The sequence below is a fragment of the Candoia aspera genome, chromosome 4, assembly GCF_035149785.1.
Source record: "Candoia aspera isolate rCanAsp1 chromosome 4, rCanAsp1.hap2, whole genome shotgun sequence".
Lineage (NCBI taxonomy): Eukaryota > Metazoa > Chordata > Lepidosauria > Squamata > Boidae > Candoia > Candoia aspera.
Window position 1 is genome coordinate 58,939,094 of NC_086156.1, and position 9,868 is coordinate 58,948,961.

Sequence of the window (9,868 nt, forward strand, 5' to 3'; positions counted from 1 at the left end):
CATCTTCCAGGAAATAAAGCCAGACTGCTCACTTGAGAGAATGATATTAAAGGCAAAACTGAAATACTTTGGCCACATAATGAGAAGACAGGACACCCTGAAGAAGATGCTGATGCTAGGGAGAGTGGAGGGCAAAAGGAAGAGGGGCCGACCAAGGTCAAGATGGATGGATGATATTCTAGAGGTGACGGACTTGTCCCTGGGGGAGCTGGGGGTGTCGACGACCGACAGGAAGCTCTGGTGTGGGCTGGTCCATGAAGTCACGAAGAGTCGGAAGCGACTAAACGAATAAACAACAACAACAACAATTTATTAAGATATTTCAATTTAAAAGTAGTATTTAAAACAAGGGAATTACTTCGTTAGCCGGTTTTGTCTTATTTTCACAGCAGCAAAACTAAATTTGGCTGCTGTACATGTGTGAGATGGTTTCAACTTCCCCTTTACCACATGGGCAGATATGCTCAGCTATAGGGATTTTATTATACCTGCCCTGAAGAAGTGCAGATGGAAGAATATTGAATCTGGCTTTGAAGAATGTAATTCTCAGCTTAGGGAAAGTTAGATTTAGCAGATAACTTGCTGGTTCCCATATGCCCCTGATTATCCAAATTCTATCATTTTGGGGCAGCCTGTTAACTTCAGTCTGGAACTCCATGTCCCTTATTCTTTGAATGATTAAATGCTTAGCTTGGTCATAGCCTAATGATATTAAGAATAGTGGAGAGAGCCCATATGAAGCCAGTTTATATTCTACCGCCTGCTTCCAGGGTGAAGAGAAGTTATCTGTTAGAACTAGAGGGGTTAAACCAACTGGGAAGAATTGCATTTTTAGCCAATAATTTATCATCAACTTCTAGGCTCTAACCTGAATTGATGGCATTCCTGTCTCAAGCCTTAACTGGGCATTTGATGTCCAATTGGGTGCGGCTAGTATTGATCGCAGGAATTTTGTTTGCACTGTTTCCTACGGCTCCTTCTTCACATAAATTCTTATTTGTGCCCTGTAAAGAATTTGAGGCAATGTTTTGGCCTCAACAAGTTTTAAAGCCATAGGTAATAACTGTCCTCCACCAGTGTAAAAAAACTGTTTAATGTTTCTGCCAGGACTCCTTCAATGCTGATTTTTTCTTTTTTTTTTAAGAGGGACTTATACTGAATCTTTAAGTTCTTTAAGAGATATATTTGATCCTCTGAAAGGAGGTTTTTACTATTTCTCTATGCCCTGTTGTATGCCCTTTTCGTCTGTGTACACTGCTGATCAAACCAATTTTTATTTTTTATACCCCAATTTCTGAGGCATTGTGTTCCTTTGTTGAAAACTGATTTGAGCAATTAACATTTCATACCATTCTAAATATGGTCTTTGGGATTTATTGTCTAACAGGTGTGGGTGAATTTCTACAGTTTCTGGGCTACCATCCAATTAGCAACTGCCATTGCATTATTGTCATTCCATTTAATTCGCACCTCGGTATTATTATTTTCAAGCATTGGAGGATAAATTATTTCAGCTGTAACATGTTTCCAAAGGGGTGTCATAGTTAATGTTAAGGGATGGTGGTCACTTTCTAGTCATGAGTCTATCTCCAGCCACTGAAGGTCTTTTAGAAAAGCATACAACACAATCCAGTAATCGACTATGGATCTCCTTCCTGCCCCACAGGAAGTATATTCTGCCGGGTGGTCCCCTTCCATAGAACCATTAAGTATATACATCTCTAAATGAGTGGTCATCTGTCCAGCACATAAACCTGCCCAGTTAGATTTTGAATCCTTAGATTCTCTTGTATACAAGGATTCCTCTAAGATACTCCCTTTGTAAAAAATCTTGAATTGGCAAAATAATGTGTGATCATTTGGTCCCATCCCTGCATTCAAGTCTGTGAAATTAAACATATGAGAAACAGTAGCTCTTAATGGGGTTTGCTATATTCTGCTAGGAAGAGCCCTGTTTCTAAGAAGTGGTAGATTGGTAATAGAAAAGAAATTAATGAGGACAGTCAGCCTGTGTGCCCCTTTGGAGACCAGAAAAAAACTCCATAATGAACCAGCCCCAACTGGCTTTTGAATCAGGACTTGGGACACATGGTACAGGCATCCCTAGGGTCGGAAGCATCAACAGAGATCTATAGTGTTACAGGTACTTACCTGCACTAGAATGAAGCCTGTCTTCCCACCCTGTCCTGTAGGGTGAGGGTTTTTCATATGAAGCAATAAAGAAGGAAAATGGAATACATGCTTCAGCCAATATTGGCTTATATGTACAGTATGTGAAAAAAATTTCATGACCTGAATAAGCTTTACATGTTGTTATGCTGGCAGAAAAGTGGGATATCTTCATGACATAGTAAAATCAAATATGGGTATTCAATCATATGGTGAATTTTCTCTCTTTCTGACAGAATAGTTGACCCAACATTTTAACTGCTCTCAACTTCTCAGAGTTCAAGGAACTGGAGGAAACTTGGAAACAATCAGGTTTAGGAATTGAATCATTTATATGTTTCAGGTGGAGCCATAACCCTCAACAGAACTGCCAGCAAAGGCTGCAACATCATCAGTTCTTAGCCCAACAGTTGATACAGGATAATCCTTCCCACATATATTGGTCTGACTCCACCTAAGAGAGGCCCATGCTTATCAGGACAATCACAAAAACCTGGTCCAAATATGACAGCCTCAAATGAATATGGAAACTCCTTAGGACTAATAGCAGCCCCAGACACTTTGCTGGAGATACTGTGGTACAGTAGAACAGTTTAGGAGCAGTGATGGGAATCTGAAGAAAAGGACCATTCGGGATCAAGATCATCTACTGCTCTGTCTTCCCAGTGCAAAAGTAACTCCTGTCATGTAAACTGAACACCAGGCAGACATAAGCAGTGCCTTAAAGTTGTTTATGGTAGAAAAATAAAAGGCTGGGAATTGGGGCAACCATCAACACTTGCAGAAAAGTGCATGCACATCAGATGTGATTGCACAAGTCCTAATACAATGCCGTGTACAAAACAAACACCATATTCACAAATTATTGTCAAGGCCAGTTATTGACTAATTTAGATAACAGTTCTGGTGTAAAGGTGGTGACATTTCAACTCAGTTTTACTTATAGGCGCATCACATACACATTTAAACACAATGATGTTGGAAGTCTTCATTATAATTTATGGAACCTGTCTAGAGCACTCTGAAGTCTGCATTTGCAGAACAATTATCCAGACCCCTGGCTTTTAAATCACTTTCTTGTTTACCTTTTGAAAAGCTTGAGTGCCATCTTGTGGCTGTAAAAGAAAACTAATAGTTCCTTGACACTTAAATATAGAGGAACAGCATGCATCCAGTTCAAGAAGTATAATATCATTTAATACAACACATTAACAATGGCCAGATCTTTTTTAATATCTAAATGTCAGTTGCATGGGCGATCAAGGTATGTCTCCTGTCACCCTTCTAAATTTTGGGATACTGGGCCATCATAAGTGTCAATTTGCAACTGATACTGCTTTTAGTTTTATTTTACATTTCACTTCTTAATCTCCAAGATGTTTATAGTTTCTCTTCACTAAAAATCATACAGAAGAGGACATATGTATGCCAGGTAATGCAAGAGGGAAAAGAATTATACCTGATAAAATTTCCTTCTTTCTAACAGTTAAAGACGAATATCTCTCCTTCTTTGGCTTTCTCTTTTTCAAAAAGGGAAATAAAATTAGTATAACTCATCTTACATCAGATTGTCAATCTTTTGTGGCTCCTAATCCATAAATAAGAATCCCAATTACCTCTGCCATTTTATAGATAAAACCTACAATTATCTATGAAATGTAGGTTAAGCAACCCTACATGAACAGAGAAGGGTGAATTGTAGCAGCTAGTACCTTGTTAATAAGTTAGGTGATCCCTTGATGGTTTTGAGGTTCTGGAAAGTTTCCTTAACCTTGCCCCATTGTTGCCCCTTTTACTGTTCTTTTTTTCCTCTCATGGTATGAATACATAGAATAATGTCTTTTTCTCCTACCTCCTTGTGAACATTGGTATTGTCTGAACTGTAAATGAAGTATATTTTAATTTATACGAAGATGGTATAATTACCTTGAGAAGGGCAATTGGCTCAAGAAGTGAGGGAGAAAGAGAAAAATGAAGATAAAAAGCAGAGCTGAGACCAGTTATAGTAATAAACACGATTGTTGAATCATTTTAATTTTTTTACCATGCCTTTTGCTGCATAGAATAATTCATACTATGCAACAAAAATAACAATTTGAAACAGGATGCTCTGAAAACACCTTCAACTCTTAATAGGTCTTCAGTTTTGCTAACAATCTGTATACTGTGCCAGCTCTTCCAGTCCTATGGCAAAAAAGAAAGAAAGAGAAAAGAGATGGAAATTCCCATATGCACATGGTATACCATGTTTTCTTAATGCAGTTGTGGGCATGTTCTACCAAGAAGGAAACCCTAAAAGGCAAATGCTCTAATTCAGATATAGGTAACCTAATGCTCTCCAGATGTTTTAGATAACAACCCGTTAATGTGTGGAGGTTGGTCGCACTAACTGGGATTGATGACAGTTGAATCATCCATATGAAGAACACCATGTTGCTGCCCTAACTCTATAAAATGTTTCATAAGAGAAGGCATTTTTCATGTTTAGTCTTGCCCAATAGAGGAACTAAACTATTAAAGATTTAGAGTTCCTCCCAACAGTATAGCAATGGATGACTTAAAAGAACCGTCCTCTTTTATACTCCTTCTCTATAATAATGTGTGGCCTGGGGGCCCATGAGGGTACTGCAGGCAAATCTTTGTTCTTTATAAAACAACTGGAGATTTTTAATCTATCCAGCAATAACTTAATTCTCATGCTCTGAGAGTACTCTCATCACAGTAGTTTCTAAAACAATGAACAAGTAGATGAACCAGTAAAGCTCCCTTCAGTGTCAAATGCAAAAACTGGTTTTCCCCAAGTGCTTTGTCTCCATCCTTATTCTGTTCTGGTGATAAAATTTATCCCTCCATTCATTTGCTTAATGGAGCCATCCTATGGGACCACAGGACCTTGACCTCAAGAAAGAAAAGGAGAAACACCAAAAACTAGGGAGAGGGCTTGCTTCAAAGTTTCATTTTGTAATTCCTCCTGTTAATCAGTTTGGCTGCCTTAGAAGGATGCTAGAATGGGATCGTGAGGGAGGGGTGAAGGGATAGTGCCAAATGTGGAAATGCCACTAATTTATAATCCCTAGTCAGTTTTTCCCAATAGAAGGCCTCATTCCCCTGTTAATTCTTGCATTTGTTCTTTCTTGGTTCTTCCTTGCCATAGAAGCTACTGGCTTCTTCTCCAGAAGAGGAGGAGAACGAAAATGTCATTAGAGCTATTTGATAGATTTACATTTGAAAGGAAAAGTTACTCATCCTAATTCTTGTATGGTTACACTGGCCTTCTTTCCTTGGAAATGTAATTAATCTGAGTACAGAGAGAGATTTGTTCATTTGGATTATTTTCTTCCAGTTTGGTTTGCTGCAAGAGACATACCGACCACCCACCAATCAGTTAGGGATGATGAATAGCTATCTTTCTCTGTTGCTACTAGACTAGGGAAACAATACGTTTTTAAAGGAGCGGAGTGGAGATAAAGCCACTGTTAATTCGGAATAGAGCAATAGTGCAGTTAATTGGTAGGGGAGGGTGGAACGTATCTTGGCAGTGTTTAGAAAGCTGAGATGTTTTGTAATTTATGGTAGCTGACAAGATTAAAAGAGTGATTTTTGACCTATAGAATTTAAACTGGCTAAACTCAGAGTGCCCCCATTTTTTGAAGTTAGGTGGGCAAAAAATGACGCACAATGTTTTGCCTCTTTGGGCTTCCTTAAACTCCCCTTGATCTATCCCTTAATTTAATGTTGTTTTATGGCTTTTAGATGCTGCCCAAGGCATTGTGGATTTGAGATACTTTTAATGGGTATCATCATCATCATCATCATCATCATCATCATCATCGTCAAACCCGCATGTTACTTTTCTACAAATCATATTCAGGTAACAAAAATAACCCAATGTAAAGAGCAAATACAAACACAGAATTACAAAATACAGAGCAGCCACAAGAATAAAACAATAACAATGTTAGCAATTACTTAAGAATTATAAACAAAAAAGTCAAAGGGGGTGCCATTAATTTGCACAATTAAGGTATTGTATTTCAGTAGTACTTTTCCTTCTTTCGTGTCTCTGCTGGGAAAACTCATTTATGTTTACTGAACCACAAGATGGTGCTATGAATTCACACTATTATAAATAACTTAATATAAAACACAGAGGTAATCAGACTGAATTAGTAGAGTCTACCCAACCAAATTGTTTGATCCAGAAAATACCCATATTTCTATAAAGAATTTGTAACTCTTTTAGCAGATATGCTATTCACAAAGTTTTCCTACCTCTTGCCTTCACCAGTGTCAGATTCTAAGGTAAAGGTAAAGGTTTCCCTTGACGTAAAGTCCAGTCGAGTCTGACTCTAGGGGGCGGTGCTCATCTCCGTTTCTAAGCCTTGGAGCCGGCGTTGTCCATAGGACACTTCCGGGTTAAGACAGATACCTTTCTACTGTTTTGGGCTCAGTACTTAATAATCCTCTCTAAATTATTGTATTTGTTTGCCATTTTATATTTTGAATTTAATATTCATATAATCTGATTATTTTATGTTATTTGGAGTTTTTTTATGGTTTATTGATTGTTTTTCTGTTGCATGCTGCCCAGAGTCAGCTGGTGAGCTGGGTGGTCTTATAAATCTAGTAACCTCTAAAATTAGTAAATCTAAATAAATAAATAAATAAATAAAACAAGTCCCAGCAGACTTGTACCTCCATTCCTCCACCTAATATTTTCCTATTGTTTGCTAAATGCCATTTGGTTCCCAGGAGTCACTGTTATGCTACCTAAGTAATAATAAAGAATGAAATAGACATGTATAACTCATACCATTCTGAAAGATCAATGAAAGGTCATTTCCTTTATCTCTAGGGTATTGTTATTAGACCTTAATCTTATTACAGCTCTCTAGAAAATCAAATAAAGTCTTAATATAGTAGCACTATTGCAATAACACTCATTGTAAATCCAGGTTCAGACTGCCTTGAATCAATTTTACATTATTTAGCCATAAAATGCTGTTTGTATGGTCATTCTGCTAAAATTACCTTGGATTCTGAATAGATGTTTTAGTAATACTTTTATATGGAGCACAAAAGAAAATTGCTTTGCTCTGTTTCCTTAGATTTGTATATCTCATTTTATGTACAGTCTATGTTTTCAGGTTGAGATGGAATTCCCTGTTAGAATTCTGCTGCCTTATTTGCAGTCCAGAAGATATGCTATCAATTTGCATATTTTAGGGTGTATAAAAAGCCACAGTTTGTGGCTATTTTATTCTTAGCAGGGCTTACCTTAATGGGAGAATAAAACACTGCATTCACGTCAATTGATTTCATTTGCATAGATAAAGATTTGTTGATCTTCAGGATATACCATGATTGTGAAAGAAATGGTGAAGATTGTGGGGAGTAGATGGTAGTTTCAGGAAATCCCCACCCATCTTAGCTTAGGTTTCCCAGACCCCATTTTAGGCCATAAGAGCAACTTTTGCTGGCACCACCAAAATTTAGCTGCAAAACCGCCATTGTGAGGAAGGCCTAAAAAGGTGCAAAAGGTATCTTTTGAGCACCTCTGTCCAACAGCATGGCCTTCAGAATGACCAACTAATTTCTTTTTTCAGTTTATCTTACTTATAGTTATTCTTCCTTGATCCTCCTCCAGTTAGTTTAGCTTTCCATTCTCCTCCTTTCCCATACGTTCTATTCCTATCACAACATATGACAAACTTTTATTTTATTTGAAGACTATAATTTTCCAGTTGCACTAGTTTTTACTTAGTACTCTATTTATCCTTCTTGCTAATCCTTTATTACCCCTTTTAACTATGTAAAATTGTAAATTACGTAGGTTATTTAGGCATGTCTGTTGCCTCCCTACCTTCTGTCTTTGTAAACTGTACCTTCTCTCAAGCCCTTCCTCTTTTGGCCCTACTTAGGACTGCACAAAACTTCAGTGAAGCTTTGAATGAAAGGCCTCTCTGAATTTTCATTACAAAGCACTGGCAGAACCCTAATTTCTTAGACTGAAGGGAAGCAACATTATCAATTCACTTCAGTTTTGTTTGGAGCCCCTCTTAGCCTTCTCCTACCAAGCTTGCATTAAAAAAAAAGCTGGGGGATCCTTTTTTGGCAAATGTTCAGCAATGGCTGGGCGAAATACCTGGCCAGACAATCCAATTTGCCTCTCCTACAGTCATGGATATGAAACTAGTGCAGAGCAGCAATCAAGAGACTTCTTCACTTTGGCAAGTGATTTGGATCATCTCTACTGGTCTGAATTGCCTTAGCAAAAAAAAAGAAGTAGGTTGCATTATACAGTGTCACCAGAAAAATCAAGAGCTGGATAGGCTGGAGATTGTTGAGATTCAGGCAACTATGAGAACATTACAGAGGTGGTTTCAGAGAGTGGTTACTAGGTCAAAATCCCTACATTTCTTCAAAATGTAGCATGCTTCATCCCTTCATGAAAGTTTAACTTGAAAGTCTCATCCTGCTCTGATAGAAAAAACAAAAGTTGTGCCAGTTAGAGTTATTCCCATGCTACACAGGTTTGCATTTTTTCCATGTGTCAGAATCCTGAAGTTCAATACAGGGTACTTTATGGAATGACTGAGGTGGTTTGGGCTACCTGTGAAATGGAATTGCTAGTCATGGTGCAGATAAGTGTTTTTGGCATAGCCTAGTTCTGCACCTATTTTGCATTTTAAAATTTCCCATACCACCCAAAACATATTTTCAAAGATTGATACCAAAAATTCACACACACACACACACACACACACACACACACACTCACATAGATGGACAAGCCCCTGTAGCACTTGGTAGTCCAAACAATAATTTTAAAAAGTAATAGCAGCCACTAACCAAAATAGTTTGCCTGTTCCTCTTTTCAACATAGCCTTTGGCTCAGGCCTCAGTGTTACTTGAATATAACAGTATAGATCAAGAGTGCATAATTTATGCCAGTCTGAGAGCCACACATCCATTTGCACAGCATTTTGAGGGTATTTTTAATTGTTTTATATTCTTTAATTACACACACACACATTTCTCCAACATACACATTTCTGTATACCTCTATAGCAAAAAAGAAAAGAAAAAGAACTTTGGAGGAGAAGATGGTGGTATGTTGTCTCAGTAGGTAGCAGCACTTGGTTGACTTGTGTGTGCTCAGAAAGCAAATCTGTGATGGGAGACCTCTAGAGAATGCACAGTGTGTTGCCATAGAGGTAGTGGGGTATATCTGGGTACAGAGACATCTACAGAATCTGATGGTTTCATCAGAATGACAAAACAAGCATCAAAATGTTGAGATACAGGTTCTACTCCTTGCACGCATACATGCTCTCTCTCTCTCTCTACACACACACACACACACACACACACACACATGGCACCACTAGTGTTGTGGTACTGGTTTTATCATTTACCTCCCTTTCCCCTCCATACCTGGTGACCCATGGATTGAGAGTTAAGAATTTCCTCTGAGTTTCATCTCCATCTCTCACTGTGCCCATTTTTTGCCTGTGAAATTGCTGATCTCAAGGTGTTTCCCTCCTAGCCCCCTTGATCTCAGACTCTCTGTCTGATAGGATGTAGCTTACTAGAAGCTAGGTTTGGCCTCTCTCCCCCATGCATTTCCTCTAATAAAACTTCTTTCTGTTCAGGTTACAAAGAGCTATTCTATTAGTCCTTGCTCAAGTAAGATTCC